Raw genomic sequence first — 17063 nt, 5'->3', positions numbered from 1 at the left:
TCCTGTGTATAATGTCACTGGTAATCCCTGTATTACCTGTACACTGACACTATATACAGAGCTCCTTTGTATAATGTCACCGGTGATCACTGAATTACCTGTTCAATGACACTATATACAGAGCTCCTGAGTTTAATGTTACTGGTGATCTCTGTATTACCTGTACACTGACACTATATACAGAGCTCCTGTGTATTATGTCACTGGTGATCATTGTATTACCTGTAAACTGACACTATACACAGAGTTCCTAAGTATATTTTTACTGCTAATCACTCTATTACCTGTACACTATATACAGATTTCCTGTGTATAATGTCACTGATGATCTCTGTATTACCTGTACACTGACATATATACAGAGTTCCTGTGTATAATGTCACTGTGATCACTGTATTACCTTTATACTATACATAGAGCTCCTGTGTATAATGTCACTGGTGATCACTGTATTACTTATACGCTATACAGTATATCATCAGAATCCTGTCAGCACCGGCGAACTGCCATGGCTGAGCAGAGTGACTCACCCACACTGCGGGAGAGCCCAGGATCAAATGCTCAGGCAGACGAGACCTGAGCAGCGTGGCGAGAGGGGACGTTGAGGATAGCAGAAAGTAGAAGGACCTGCAATCATGTGACGACAGGGGGTGGGACTTAGCGTCCTGCTGCTGGAGATGAGTGCAGGATGCTACAGGGACCCTGGAGTAGAGGAGAGGGGAACTCAGGTCGGACAAATGGGGATCATACATGAAGAGGGTGGCGCGGTACAGGAGGGGTGAGCAGAGAATAGTCAGAGCATAGGCAAGGAGTCATACACGGAGATAGCAGCACGGTACAGGAGGGACAGGCAGAACTCTTAACGGGGACAGAACCAGATCAGAACCAGACAAGCATAAAGTAGCACAGGCATAAAGCACATGCACAAAGCACAAGCACAACAGGGTCACACACACTCGGCCAAGGGTCAAAGTATAAGCAATGAGGAATGACCCCACAATCAGGCTCTAAGAAGCCTCCCAGAATCCCAGAGTGATGCCATCCATTCTTATTATCGATGCAGTTTTCATTGGTTGGATTCCATCCATCGATAAGTTATCACCTTCCTAATCTATGGATCGTTGATATCTTATTTTAACCACAGAACACCTTTAATGCCAAAAACTATAATTGTACATCAGTTATGGTGGCGCACAGTAAATAGGCAGGAGTCTGCTGTCTTTTTCAGTCAACGCTCCAGTATAATGAGGATAACGGCTAACAGGTATTTTCATATTGATGTAGTGTGGCCTCTAGTATTAGCTCCTGTTGGCCCATCACACCCCAGTGTGACCCCGAGTCCACCTGCATGTGATTTATTCTCAGTATAACTACAGCTGTTTTATGAAGGCCTCAGAGGTTTGGGTGAGAACATTAGGGATAAAACAGCATCATGAAAACCAAGGAGCTCACCAGACAGGTCAGGGATAAAGTTGTGGAGAAGAGTAAAGCAGGGTTAGGTTATAAAAATAACTCAAGGTCTGAATATCTCATGGAGCACTGTGCAATCCATCATTCAAAAATGGAAGGATTATAGGACAACTGAAAACTTGCCAAGACATGGCTGCCCACCTAACCTGACAACCCAAGCAAGGAGCTCACTAATTATAGAAGCAGCCGAGAGGCCCATGGTCACTGGAGGAGCTGCAGAGATATTCAGCTCAGGGAGGAGAATCTGTCCACAGAACAACTATTAGTTATATACTCCACAAAACTGTCCTTTATGGAAGAGAGACAAGAGCAAAGATATTTGTGAAAGCCATAAGAAATCCCATGTAGAGGACACAGCTGCATGTGGAGGAAGGGGCTCTGCTCAGAGGAAACAAAAGGAGAACTTTTTAGGCTACATGTAAAACAATATGTGTGGTGGAAAATTAACATCGCGTCACTCTGAAAACACCATCCTTACTGTCACACATGGTGGTGGCAGCATCCTGCTGTGGGGAGGCTTTTCTTCAGCAGGGGCAGGGAAGCTGGTCAGAGGTGAGGTGAAGATGGATGGAGGTAAATATTCCTGTGTGTGAGTGGTGCAGTCACCATTCAGACACAAATTCCAGAGAATCTGTGACAAGACGTGAAAAATGCTGATCACAGACGTCTCCATCCAATCTCACTGAGCAAGTGTGCAAAGAATAAGGGCAAAATGTCACCTCTAGATGTGCAAAGCTGGAGAGATAGACCACAAAAGACTGCAGAGAGAGGTGGGAGAGACGGACCTGAAAAGACTGCAGAGAAAGGTGGAGAGACAGACCACAAAAGACTGCAGAGAAAGGTGGAGAGACAGACCCCAAAAGACTGCAGAGAAAGGTGGAGAGACAGACCCCAAAAGACTGCAGAGAAAGGTGGAGAGACAGACCCCAAAAGACTGCAGAGAAAGGAGGAGAGACAGACCCCAAATGACTGCAGAGAAAGGAGAGACAGACCCCAAAAGACTGCAGAGAAAGGAGGAGAGACAGACCCCAAAAGACTGCGGAGAGAGGAGGAGAGACAGACCCCAAAAGACTGCAGAGAAAGGTGGAGAGACAGACCCCAAAAGACTGCAGAGAAAGGAGGAGAGACAGACCACAAAAGACTGCAGAGAGAGGTGGGAGAGACGGACCTGAAAAGACTGCAGAGAAAGGTGGAGAGACAGACCACAAAAGACTGCAGAGAAAGGTGGAGAGACAGACCCCAAAAGACTGCAGAGAAAGGTGGAGAGACAGACCCCAAAAGACTGCAGAGAAAGGAGGAGAGACAGACCCCAAATGACTGCAGAGAAAGGAGAGACAGACCCCAAAAGACTGCAGAGAAAGGAGGAGAGACAGACCCCAAAAGACTGCGGAGAGAGGAGGAGAGACAGACCCCAAAAGACTGCAGAGAAAGGAGGAGAGACAGACCCCAAAAGACTGCAGAGAAAGGTGGAGAGACAGACCCCAAAAGACTGCAGAGAAAGGAGGAGAGACAGACCCCAAAAGACTGCAGAGAAAGGGGGAGAGACAGACCCCAAAAGACTGCAGAGAAAGGAGGAGAGACAGACCCCAAAAGACTGCAGAGAAAGGAGGAGAGACAGACCCCAAAAGACTGCAGAGAAAGGAGGAGATACAGACCCCAAAAGACTGCAGAGAAAGGTGGAGAGACAAACCCCAAAAGACTGCAGAGAAAAGAGGAGAGACAGACCCCAAAAGACTGCAGAGAAAGGAGGAGAGACAGACCCCAAAAGACTGCAGAGAAAGGAGGAGAGACAGACCCCAAAAGACTGCAGAGAAAGGAGGAGAGACAGACCCCCAAAAGACTGCAGAGAGAGGAGGAGAGACAGACCCCAAAAGACTGCAGAGAAAGGTGGAGAGACAGACCCCAAATGACTGCAGAGAAAGGAGAGACAGACCCCAAAAGACTGCAGAGAAAGGAGGAGAGACAGACCCCAAAAGACTGCGGAGAGAGGAGGAGAGACAGACCCCAAAAGACTGCAGAGAAAGGAGGAGAGACAGACCCCAAAAGACTGCAGAGAAAGGTGGAGAGACAGATCCAAAAAGACTACAGAGAAAGGAGGAGAGACAGACACCAAAAGACTGCAGAGAAAGGGGGAGAGACAGACCCCAAAAGACTGCAGAGAAAGGAGGAGAGACAGACCCCAAAAGACTGCAGAGAAAGGAGGAGAGACAGACCTCAAAAGACTGCAGAGAAAGGAGGAGAGACAGACCCCAAAAGACTGCAGAGAAAGGTGGAGAGACAGACCCCAAAAGACTGCAGAGAAAGGAGGAGAGACAGACCCCAAAAGACTGCAGAGAAAGGTGGGAGAGACAGACCCCAAAAGACTGCAGAGAAAGGTGCAGAGACAGACCCCAAAAGACTGCGGAGAGAGGAGGAGAGACAGACCCCAAAAGACTGCAGAGAAAGGTGGAGAGACAGACCCCAAAAGACTGCAGAGAAAGGTGGAGAGACAGACCCCAAAAGACTGCAGAGAAAGGAGGAGAGACAGACCCCAAAAGACTGCAGAGAAAGGTGGAGAGACAGACCCCAAAAGACTGCGGAGAGAGGTGGGAGAGACGGACCTGAAAAGACTGCAGAGAAAGGGGGAGAGACAGACCCCAAAAGACTGCAGAGAAAGGAGGAGAGACAGACCCCAAAAGACTGCAGAGAAAGGTGGAGAGACAGACCCCAAAAGACTGCAGAGAAAGGAGGAGAGACAGACCCCAAAAGACTGCAGAGAAAGGTGGAGAGACAGACCCCAAAAGACTGCAGAGAAAGGTGGAGAGAGACCCCAAAAGACTGCAGAGAAAGGAGGAGAGACAGACCCCAAAAGACTGCAGAGAAAGGAGGAGAGACAGACCCCAAAAGACTGCAGAGAAAGGTGGAGAGACAGACCCCAAAAGACTGCAGAGAAAGGTGGAGAGACAGACCCCAAAAGACTGCAGAGAAAGGTGGAGAGACAGACCCCAAAAGACTGCAGAGAAAGGAGGAGAGACAGACCCCAAAAGACTGCAGAGAAAGGAGGAGAGACAGACCCCAAAAGACTGCAGAGAAAGGAGGAGAGACAGACCCCAAAAGACTGCAGAGAAAGGAGGAGAGACAGACCTCAAAAGACTGCAGAGAAAGGAGGAGAGACAGACCCCAAAAGACTGCAGAGAAAGGAGGAGAGACAGACCCCAAAAGACTGCAGAGAAAGGTGGAGAGACAGACCCCAAAAGACTGCAGAGAAAGGTGGAGAGACAGACCCCAAAAGACTGCAGAGAAAGGAGGAGAGACAGACCCCAAAAGACTGCAGAGAAAGGAGGAGAGACAGACCCCAAAAGACTGCAGAGAAAGGAGGAGAGACAGACCCCAAAAGACTGCAGAGAAAGGAGGAGAGACAGACCTCAAAAGACTGCAGAGAAAGGAGGAGAGACAGACCCCAAAAGACTGCAGAGAAAGGAGGAGAGACAGACCCCAAAAGACTGCAGAGAAAGGTGGAGAGACAGACCCCAAAAGACTGCAGAGAAAGGAGGAGAGACAGACCCCAAAAGACTGCAGAGAAAGGAGGAGAGACAGACCTCAAAAGACTGCAGAGAAAGGAGGAGAGACAGACCCCAAAAGACTGCAGAGAAAGGAGAGACAGACCCCAAAAGACTGCAGAGAAAGGTGGAGAGACAGACCCCAAAAGACTGCAGAGAAAGGTGGAGAGACAGACCCCAAAAGACTGCAGAGAAAGGAGGAGAGACAGACCCCAAAAGACTGCAGAGAAAGGAGGAGAGACAGACCCCAAAAGACTGCAGAGAAAGGTGGAGAGACAGACCCCAAAAGACTGCAGAGAAAGGTGGAGAGACAGACCCCAAAAGACTGCAGAGAAAGGAGGAGAGACAGACCCCAAAAGACTGCAGAGAAAGGAGAGACAGACCCCAAAAGACTGCAGAGAAAGGTGGAGAGACAGACCCCAAAAGACTGCAGAGAAAGGTGGAGAGACAGACCCCAAAAGACTGCAGAGAAAGGAGGAGAGACAGACCCCAAAAGACTGCAGAGAAAGGAGGAGAGACAGACCCCAAAAGACTGCAGAGAAAGGTGGAGAGACAGACCCCAAAAGACTGCAGAGAAAGGTGGAGAGACAGACCCCAAAAGACTGCAGAGAAAGGTGGAGAGACAGACCCCAAAAGACTGCAGAGAAAGGAGGGACAGACCCCAAAAGACTGCAGAGAAAGGAGAGACAGACCCCAAAAGACTGCAGAAAAAGGAGGACAGACCCCAAAAGACTGCAGAGTAAGGAGGAGAGACAGACCCCAAAAGACTGCAGAGAAAGGTGGAGAGACAGACCCCAAAAGACTGCAGAGAAAGGAGGAGAGACAGACCCCAAAAGACTGCAGAGAAAGGAGGAGAGACAGACCCCAAAAGACTGCAGAGAAAGGAGGAGAGACAGACCCCAAAAGACTGCAGAGAAAGGAGGGGAGAGACAGACCCCAAAAGACTGCAGAGAAAGGAGGAGAGACAGACCCCAAAAGACTGCAGAGAAAGGTGGAGAGACAGACCCCAAAAGACTGCAGAGAAAGGTGGAGAGACAGACCCCAAAAGACTGCAGAGAAAGGTGGAGAGACAGACCCCAAAAGACTGCAGAGAAAGGGGGAGAGACAGACCCCAAAAGACTGCAGAGAAAGGAGAGACAGACCCCAAAAGACTGCAGAGAAAGGAGAGACAGACCCCAAAAGACTGCAGAAAAAGGAGGACAGACCCCAAAAGACTGCAGAGAAAGGAGGAGAGACAGACCCCAAAAGACTGCAGAGAAAGGAGGAGAGACAGACCCCAAAAGACTGCAGAGAAAGGAGGAGAGACAGACCCCAAAAGACTGCAGAGAAAGGAGGAGAGACAGACCCCAAAAGACTGCAGAGAAAGGAGGAGAGACAGACCCCCAAAAGACTGCAGAGAGAGGAGGAGAGACAGACCCCAAAAGACTGCAGAGAAAGGAGGAGAGACAGACCCCAAAAGACTGCAGAGAAAGGAGGAGAGACAGACCCCAAAAGACTGCAGAGAAAGGAGAGACAGATCCCAAAAGACTGCAGAGAAAGGAGGAGAGACAGATCCCAAAAGACTGCAGAGAAAGGAGGAGAGACAGACCCCAAAAGACTGCAGAGAAAGGAGGAGAGACAGACCCCAAAAGACTGCAGAGAAAGGAGAGAGACAGACCCCAAAAGACTGCAGAGAAAGGAGGAGAGACAGACCCCAAAAGACTGCAGAGAAAGGAGGAGAGACAGACCCCAAAAGACTGCAGAGAAAGGAGGAGAGACAGACCCCAAAAGACTGCAGAGAGAGGAGAGACAGATCCCAAAAGACTGCAGAGAAAGGAGAGACAGACCCCAAAAGACTGCAGAGAAAGGAGGAGAGACAGACCCCAAAAGACTGCAGAGAAAGGAGGAGAGACAGACCCCAAAAGACTGCAGAGAAAGGTGGAGAGACAGACCCCAAAAGACTGCAGAGAAAGGAGGAGAGACAGACCCCAAAAGACTGCAGAGAAAGGAGGAGAGACAGACCCCAAAAGACTGCAGAGAAAGGAGGAGAGACAGACCCCAAAAGACTGCAGAGAAAGGGGGAGAGACAGACCCCAAAAGACTGCAGAGAAAGGAGAGACAGACCCCAAAAGACTGCAGAGAAAGGAGGAGAGACAGACCCCAAAAGACTGCAGAGAAAGGAGGAGAGACAGACCCCAAAAGACTGCAGAGAAAGGTGGAGAGACAGACCCCAAAAGACTGCAGAGAAAGGAGGAGAGACAGACCCCAAAAGACTGCAGAGAAAGGAGGAGAGACAGACCCCAAAAGACTGCAGAGAAAGGAGGAGAGACAGACCCCAAAAGACTGCAGAGAAAGGTGGAGAGACAGACCCCAAAAGACTGCAGAGAAAGGGGGAGATACAGACCCCAAAAGACTGCAGAGAAAGGAGGAGAGACAGACCCCAAAAGACTGCAGAGAAAGGAGGAGAGACAGACCCCAAAAGACTGCAGAGAAAGGGGGAGAGACAGACCCCAAAAGACTGCAGAGAAAGGAGAGACAGACCCCAAAAGACTGCAGAGAAAGGAGGAGAGACAGACCCCAAAAGACTGCAGAGAAAGGAGGAGAGACAGACCCCAAAAGACTGCAGAGAAAGGTGGAGATACAGACCCCAAAAGACTGCAGAGAAAGGAGGAGAGACAGACCCCAAAAGACTGCAGAGAAAGGTGGAGAGACAGACCCCAAAAGACTGCAGAGAAAGGAGGAGAGACAGACCCCAAAAGACTGCAGAGAAAGGTGGAGAGACAGACCCCAAAAGACTGCAGAGAAAGGAGGAGAGACAGACCCCAAAAGACTGCAGAGAAAGATGGAGAGACAGACCCCAAAAGACTGCAGAGAAAGGAGGGAGAGACAGACCCCAAAAGACTGCAGAAAAAGGAGGAGAGAAAGACCCCAAAAGACTGCAGAGAAAGGAGGAGAGACAGACCCCAAAAGACTGCAGAGAAAGGTGGAGAGACAGACCCCAAAAGACTGCAGAGAAAGGTGGAGAGACAGACACCAAAAGACTGCAGAGAAAGGGGGAGAGACAGACCCCAAAAGACTGCAGAGAAAGATGGAGAGACAGACCCCAAAAGACTGCAGAAAAAGGAGGAGAGACAGACCCCAAAAGACTGCAGAGAAAGGAGGAGAGACAGACCCCAAAAGACTGCAGAGAAAGGAGGAGAGACAGACCCCAAAAGACTGCAGAGAAAGGAGGAGAGACAGACCCCAAAAGACTGCAGAGAAAGGAGGAGAGACAGACCCCAAAAGACTGCAGAGAAAGCTGGAGAGACAGACCCCAAAAGACTGCAGAGAAAGGTGGAGAGACAGACCCCAAAAGACTGCAGAGAAAGGAGGAGAGACAGACCCCAAAAGACTGCAGAGAAAGGAGGGAGAGACAGACCCCAAAAGACTGCAGAGAAAGGTGGAGAGACAGACCTCAAAAGACTGCAGAGAAAGGAGGAGAGACAGACCCCAAAAGACTGCAGAAAAAGGAGGAGAGACAGACCCCAAAAGACTGCAGAAAAAGGAGGAGAGACAGACCCCAAAAGACTGCAGAGAAAGGAGGGAGAGACAGACCCCAAAAGACTGCAGAGAAAGGTGGAGAGACAGACCCCAAAAGACTGCAGAGAAAGGAGGGAGAGACAGACCCCAAAAGACTGCAGAAAAAGGAGGAGAGACAGACCCCAAAAGACTGCAGAGAAAGGAGGAGAGACAGACCCCAAAAGACTGCAGAGAAAGGAGGAGAGACAGACCCCAAAAGACTGCAGAGAAAGATGGAGACAGACCCCAAAAGACTGCAGAGAAAGGAGGAGAGACAGACCCCAAAAGACTGCAGAGAAAGGTGGAGACAGACCCCAAAAGACTGCAGAGAAAGGTGGAGACAGACCCCAAAAGACTGCAGAGAAAGGTGGAGACAGACCCCAAAAGACTGCAGAGAAAGGAGGAGAGACAGACCCCAAAAGTCTGCAGAGAAAGGAGGAGAGACAGACCCCAAAAGACTGCAGAGAAAGGAGGAGAGACAGACCCCAAAAGACTGCAGAGAAAGGAGGAGAGACAGACCCCAAAAGACTGCAGAGAAAGGGGGAGAGACAGACCCCAAAAGACTGCAGAGAAAGATGGAGAGACAGACCCCAAAAGACTGCAGAGAAAGGAGGGAGAGACAGACCCCAAAAGACTGCAGAAAAAGGAGGAGAGACAGACCCCAAAAGACTGCAGAGAAAGGAGAGACAGACCCCAAAAGACTGCAGAGAAAGATGGAGAGACAGACCCCAAAAGACTGCAGAGAAAGGAGGAGAGACAGACCCCAAAAGACTGCAGAGAAAGGAGGGAGAGACAGACCCCAAAAGACTGCAGAAAAAGGAGGAGAGACAGACCCCAAAAGACTGCAGAGAAAGGAGAGACAGACCCCAAAAGACTGCAGAGAAAGATGGAGAGACAGACCCCAAAAGACTGCAGAGAAAGGAGGAGACAGACCCCAAAAGACTGCAGAGAAAGGAGGAGAGACAGACCCCAAAAGACTGCAGAGAAAGGGGGAGAGACAGACCCCAAAAGACTGCAGAGAAAGGTGGAGAGACAGACCCCAAAAGACTGCAGAGAAAGGTGGAGAGACAGACCCCAAAAGACTGCAGAGAAAGGAGGAGAGACAGACCCCAAAAGACTGCAGAGAAAGGAGGAGAGACAGACCCCAAAAGACTGCAGAGAAAGGGGGAGAGACAGACCCCAAAAGACTGCAGAGAAAGATGGAGAGACAGACCCCAAAAGACTGCAGAGAAAGGAGGAGAGACAGACCCCAAAAGACTGCAGAGAAAGGAGGAGAGACAGACCCCAAAAGACTGCAGAGAAATGAGGGAGAGACAGACCCCAAAAGACTGCAGAGAAAGGTGGAGAGACAGACCCCAAAAGACTGCAGAGAAAGATGGAGAGACAGACCCCAAAAGACTGCAGAGAAAGGAGGAGAGACAGACCCCAAAAGACTGCAGAGAAAGGAGGAGAGACAGACCCCAAAAGACTGCAGAGAAAGATGGAGAGACAGACCCCAAAAGACTGCAGAGAAAGGAGGAGAGACAGACCCCAAAAGACTGCAGAGAAAGGGGGAGAGACAGACCCCAAAAGACTGCAGAGAAAGATGGAGAGACAGACCCCAAAAGACTGCAGAGAAAGGAGGAGAGACAGACCCCAAAAGACTGCAGAGAAAGGAGGGAGAGAGACCCCAAAAGACTGCAGAGAAAGGAGAGACAGACCCCAAAAGACTGCAGAGAAAGGAGGAGAGACAGACCCCAAAAGACTGCAGAGAAAGGAGGAGAGACAGACCCCAAAAGACTGCAGAGAAAGGGGGAGAGACAGACCCCAAAAGACTGCAGAGAAAGGAAGAGAGACAGACCCCAAAAGACTGCAGAGAAAGGAGGAGAGACAGACCCCAAAAGACTGCAGAGAAAGGAGGAGAGACAGACCCCAAAAGACTGCAGAGAAAGATGGAGAGACAGACCCCAAAAGACTGCAGAGAAAGGAGGAGAGACAGACCCCAAAAGACTGCAGAGAAAGGAGGAGAGACAGACCCCAAAAGACTGCAGAGAAAGGAGGAGAGACAGACCCCAAAAGACTGCAGAGAAAGGAGGAGAGACAGACCCCAAAAGACTGCAGAGAAAGGGGGAGAGACAGACCCCAAAAGACTGCAGAGAAAGATGGAGAGACAGACCCCAAAAGACTGCAGAGAAAGGAGGAGAGACAGACCCCAAAAGACTGCAGAGAAAGGAGGAGAGACAGACCCCAAAAGACTGCAGAGAAAGATGGAGAGACAGACCCCAAAAGACTGCAGAGAAAGGAGGAGAGACAGACCCCAAAAGACTGCAGAGAAAGGAGGGAGAGACAGACCCCAAAAGACTGCAGAAAAAGGAGGAGAGACAGACCCCAAAAGACTGCAGAGAAAGGAGGAGAGACAGACCCCAAAAGACTGCAGAGTAAGGAGAGAGACAGACCCCAAAAGACTGCAGAGAAAGGAGGAGAGACAGACCCCAAAAGACTGCAGAGAAAGGAGGAGACAGACCCCAAAAGACTGCAGAGAAAGGGGGAGAGACAGACCCCAAAAGACTGCAGAGAAAGGAAGAGAGACAGACCCCAAAAGACTGCAGAGAAAGGAGGAGAGACAGACCCCAAAAGACTGCAGAGAAAGGAGGGAGAGAGACCCCAAAAGACTGCAGAGAAAGGTGGAGAGACAGATCCCAAAAGACTGCAGAGAAAGGAGGAGAGACAGACCCCAAAAGACTGCAGAGAAAGGAGGGAGAGAGACCCCAAAAGACTGCAGAGAAAGGAGAGACAGACCCCAAAAGACTGCAGAGAAAGGAGGAGAGACAGACCCCAAAAGACTGCAGAGAAAGGAGGAGAGACAGACCCCAAAAGACTGCAGAGAAAGGAGGAGAGACAGACCCCAAAAGACTGCAGAGAAAGGGGGAGAGACAGACCCCAAAAGACTGCAGAGAAAGGAAGAGAGACAGACCCCAAAAGACTGCAGAGAAAGGAGGAGAGACAGACCCCAAAAGACTGCAGAGAAAGGAGGAGAGACAGACCCCAAAAGACTGCAGAGAAAGGTGGAGAGACAGATCCCAAAAGACTGCAGAGAAAGGAGGAGAGACAGACCCCAAAAGACTGCAGAGAAAGGAGGGAGAGAGACCCCAAAAGACTGCAGAGAAAGGAGAGACAGACCCCAAAAGACTGCAGAGAAAGGAGGAGAGACAGACCCCAAAAGACTGCAGAGAAAGGAGGAGAGACAGACCCCAAAAGACTGCAGCAGGAATTACAGAGAAAGGTGGTCCTACAAAGTATTGACTCGGAAGGGTGGGTTCGATACAAATTCAGAGCACAATTCTCAGATTTATATTTGTAGAATAATTAGTACACCCCTGCACCATTTCCTTTACACGTCACAAATATTTCCTACTTTGTATCACAAAAAATCCCAATAAAAATCATTTACGTTTGTGTGTGTAACATGAACAAAATGTGGCAAAGTTCATGGGTATGAAGACTTCTTTGAGGCATTGTGCGCTTCCTCTACCCTCGGCCCACGCTCCCCATCACTCATGGTTCGCTCCCCCCACACTTCTTTACTTCTTTATCCTCCTTACTCCATTCTTATCACTTCAGACACACGTAAGACTTTTGTGAAGAGTTCTCCTTGTCGTCAGGAGCGAGTTCTCCGCAGACATCACTCCGTCGTCTCCTCCACCTTCATCTCTGCGGCTGAGTCTCACTATTATTATATTGTGGGATTCTGAGAAGATGAAAATGAGTCGGGATTAATGAAGTCTCCGCGTCCCATTCATCTGCATTGCTTCCTCTGGAGCCTTTCATCACATAAATGGATGATGGAGGAAGGAGCGGCTGCAAGAACAACGATCACAAGCAGAGATGTCAGAGAGACGCAGATAAAACACGGTGTGGGAAGAATAAAAATAACAGTGATAAATAATACCAGCATAATAAATAAAATACAGGAGAACGGTGATATCGGGAAAAATAGGGAGAGAGTAAAACTAATATCATACAGTGCCTTGCAAAAGTATTCAGCTCCCTGGAACTTTTCAACCTTTTCCCACATATCAGGCTTCAAACATGAAGATTCCAAATGTAAATTTTCGGTGAAGAATCAACAACAAGTGGAACACAATTGTGAAGTTGAATGAAATTTATTGGTTATTTGAAATTTTTGTGGAAATTCAGAAACTGAATAGTGGGGCGTGCAATATTATTCGGCCCCTGTAACTTAATACTTTGTTGCACCTTTTGCTGCGATTACAAGTCTCTTGGGGTCTGTCTCTATCAGATTTGTACATGGAGAGACTGAAATTCTCGCCCGTTCTTCCTGGCAAACAGCTTGAGCTCAGTGAGGTTGATGGAGATCGTTTGTGAACAGCAGTTTTCTGCTCTTTCCACAGATTCTCGATTGGATTGAGGTCTGGACTGTGACTCGGCCATTCTAACACCTGGATACGTTTATTTGTGAACCATTCCATTGTAGATTTTGCTTTGTTTGGGATCATTGTCTTGGTGGAACACAAATCTCCGTCCCAGTCTCGGGTCTTTTGCAGACTCCAACAGGTTTTCTTCAAGAATGGTCCTGTATTTGGCTCCATCCATCTTCCCATCAATTTTAACCATCTTCCCTGTCCCTGCTGAAGAATAGCAGGCCCAAGCCATGATGCTGCCACCACCATGTTTGACAGTGGGGATGGTGTGTTCAGGGTGATGAGCTGTGTTGCCTTTACACCAAACATATCGATTGGAATTGTTGCAAAAAAGTTCGATTTTGGTTTCATCTGACCAGAGCACCTTCTTCCACATGTTTGGTGTCTCCCAGGTGGGTTGTTGCAAACTTTAAATGACAGTTTTAATGGATAACTTTGAGAAATGGCTTTCTTCTTGCCACTCTTCCATAAAGGCCAGATTTGTGCAGTGTACGACTGATTGTTGTCCTATGGACAGACTGTCCCACCTCAGCTGTAGATCTCTGCAGTTCATCCAGAGTGATCATGGGCCTCTTGGCTGCATCTCTGATCAGTCTTCTCCTTGTCTGAGATGAAAGTTTAGAGGGTCGGCCGGGTCTTGGTAGATTTGCAGTGGTATGATACTCCTTCCATTTCCATATGATCGTTTGCACAGTGCTCCTTCGGATGTTCAGAGTTTTGGAAATCATTGTATCCAAATCCAGCTTTAACCTTCTCCACAACAGTATCACGGACCTGCCTGTTGTTTTCCTTGGTCTTCATGACGCTCTCTGTGCTTCAAACAGAACCCTGAGACTATCACAGAGCAGGTACATTTATACGGAGACTTGATTACACACAGGTTACTTGATTAGACCCATTTTGTATCCAAATCCTGCTTTAAACTTCTCCACAACAGTATCACGGACCTGCCTGCTGTGTTCCTTGGTCTTCATGATGCTCTCTGTGCTTCAAACAGAACCCTGAGTCTATCACAGAGCAGGTGCATTTATACGGAGACTTGATCACACACAGGTGGATTATATTTATCATCATTAGGCATTTAGGACAACATTGGATCATTCAGAGATCCACAATGAACTTCTGGAGGGAGTTTGCTGCACTGAAAGTAAAGGGGCCGAATAATATTGCACGCCCACTTTTCAGTACTTGAATTTCCACAAAAATTTAAATTAACCAATAAATTTCGTTCCACTTCACAATTGTGTTCCACTCGTTGATTCTTCAACAAAAATTTACATTTGGTATCTTTATGTTTGAAGCATGATATGTGGGAAAAGGTTGAAAAGTTCCAGGGGGCCGAATACTTTCGTAAGGCACTGTAACTAAATAAAAGGGACAATTGTAAGAGTGATATCACTAATAATACTGGAATAATATCATGGCATAATGATTAATAATTACAAATACGAAACAGAAATAACAATATAATAATATCAAGAGAAAATAATATAATAATATAATATAATTATAGTACAATAACAATAATTCTGGCAAGAGAGTGGATTCTGCATTGCATATGGCTCCATCATTCAGAACTTGGAGGGACCCTCCTTTCTGGCACTCAGAAGTGGAGACCATATTGGAGGATGACAATAGTTGAGAAGGGTATCCTCACTCCTAAGTGATGGATGGGGGTCATCCTCACACACTCAGCTAACGACTCCAACCTCTGGAACCTCTCTGGTATCAGTCATCAAGACGCCCAAAGATCTGACATCAGAAAATCTCTAATTTTATTACATTTCATGATAATAGAGAGAAGAAAGGCTCGCTCACCCTGGTGTATAACACAGCCGAGTACAATGAAGGCTCGCTCACACTGGAGTATAACACAGCCGAGTGCAATGAAGGCTCGCTCACACCGGTGTTTAACACAGCCGAGTACAATGAAGGCTGGCTCACACTGGTGTATAACACAGCCGAGTACAATGAAGGCTCGCTCACACCGGTGTATAACACAGCCGAGTACAATGAAGGCTCGCTCACACCGGTGTTTAACACAGCCGAGTACAATGAAGGCTCGCTCACACTGGTGTATAACACAGCCGAGTACAATGAAGGCTCGCTCACACTGGTGTATAACACAGCCGAGTGCAATGAAGGCTCGCTCACACTGGAGTATAACACAGCCGAGTATAATGAAGGCTCGCTCACACTGGTGTATAACACAGCCGAGTATAATGAAGGCTCGCTCACCCTGGTGTATAACACAGCCGAGTACAATGAAGGCTCGCTCACCCTGGTGTATAACACAGCCGAGTACAATGAAGGCTCGCTCACACTGGTGTATAACACAGCCGAGTACAATGAAGGCTCGCTCACACTGGTGTATAACACAGCCGAGTGCAATGAAGGCTCGCTCACACTGGTGTATAACACAGCCGAGTGCAATGAAGGCTCGCTCACACTGGAGTATAACACAGCCGAGTGCAATGAAGACTCGCTCACACTGGAGTATAACACAGCCGAGTGCAATGAAGCCTCGCTCACACTGGTGTATAACACAGCCGAGTACAATGAAGGCTCGCTCACACTGGAGTATAACACAGCCGAGTGCAATGAAGGCTCGCTCACACTGGTGTATAACACAGCCGAGTGCAATGAAGGCTCGCTCACACTGGTGTATAACACAGCCGAGTGCAATGAAGACTCGCTCACACTGGAGTATAACACAGCCGAGTGCAATGAAGACTCGCTCACACTGGAGTATAACACAGCCGAGTGCAATGAAGGCTCGCTCACACTGGAGTATAACACAGCCGAGTACAATGAAGACTCGCTCACCCTGGAGTATAACACAGCCGAGTACAATGAAGGCTCGCTCACACTGGTGTATAACACAGCCGAGTGCAATGAAGACTCGCTCATACTGGTGTATAACACAGCCGAGTGCAATGAAGGCTCGCTCACACTGGTGTATAACACAGCCGAGTACAATGAAGGCTCGCTCACACTGGTGTATAACACAGCCGAGTGCAATGAAGGCTCACTCACACTGGTGTATAACACAGCCGAGTGCAATGAAGGTTCGCTCACACTGGTGTATAACAAAGCCGAGTACAATGAAGGCTCGCTCACACTGGTGTATAACACAGCCGAGTACAATGAAGGCTCACTCACACTGGTGTATAACACAGCCGAGTACAATGAAGGCTCGCTCACGCTGGTGTATAACACAGCCGAGTACAATGAAGGCTCACTCACACTGGTGTATAACACAGCCGAGTACAATGAAGGCTCGCTCACACTGGTGTATAACACAGCCGAGTACAATGAAGGCTCGCTCACACTGGAGTATAACACAGCCGAGTACAATGAAGGCTCGCTCACACTGGTGTATAACACAGCCGAGTGCAATGAAGGTTCGCTCACACTGGTGTATAACACAGCCGAGTACAATGAAGGCTCGCTCACACTGGTGTATAACACAGCCGAGTACAATGAAGACTCGCTCACACTGGTGTATAACACAGCCGAGTGCAATGAAGGCTCGCTCACACTGGTGTATAACACAGCCGAGTGCAATGAAGGCTCGCTCACACTGGTGTATAACACAGCCGAGTACAATGAAGGCTCGCTCACACTGGTGTATAACACAGCCGAGTGCAATGAAGGTTCGCTCACACTGGTGTATAACACAGCCGAGTACAATGAAGGCTCGCTCACACTGGTGTATAACACAGCTGAGTACAATGAAGGCTCGCTCACACTGGTGTATAACACAGCCGAGTACAATGAAGACTCGCTCACACTGGTGTATAACACAGCCGAGTGCAATGAAGGCTCGCTCACACTGGTGAATAACACAGCCGAGTACAATGAAGACTCGCTCACACTGGTGTATAACACAGCCGAGTACAATGAAGACTCGCTCACACTGGTGTATAACACAGCCGAGTGCAATGAAGGCTCGCTCACCCTGGTGTATAACACAGCCGAGTACAATGAAGACTCGCTCACACTGGTGTATAACACAGCCGAGTACAATGAAGACTCGCTCACACTGGTGTATAACTGTTATGAAAAGCAATTCAGTATCACAATGGACATAGCG

The sequence above is a fragment of the Ranitomeya imitator genome, chromosome 3 (genome assembly GCF_032444005.1).
Source record: "Ranitomeya imitator isolate aRanImi1 chromosome 3, aRanImi1.pri, whole genome shotgun sequence".
Lineage (NCBI taxonomy): Eukaryota > Metazoa > Chordata > Amphibia > Anura > Dendrobatidae > Ranitomeya > Ranitomeya imitator.
Note: the sequence above shows the minus strand (reverse complement) of the source record.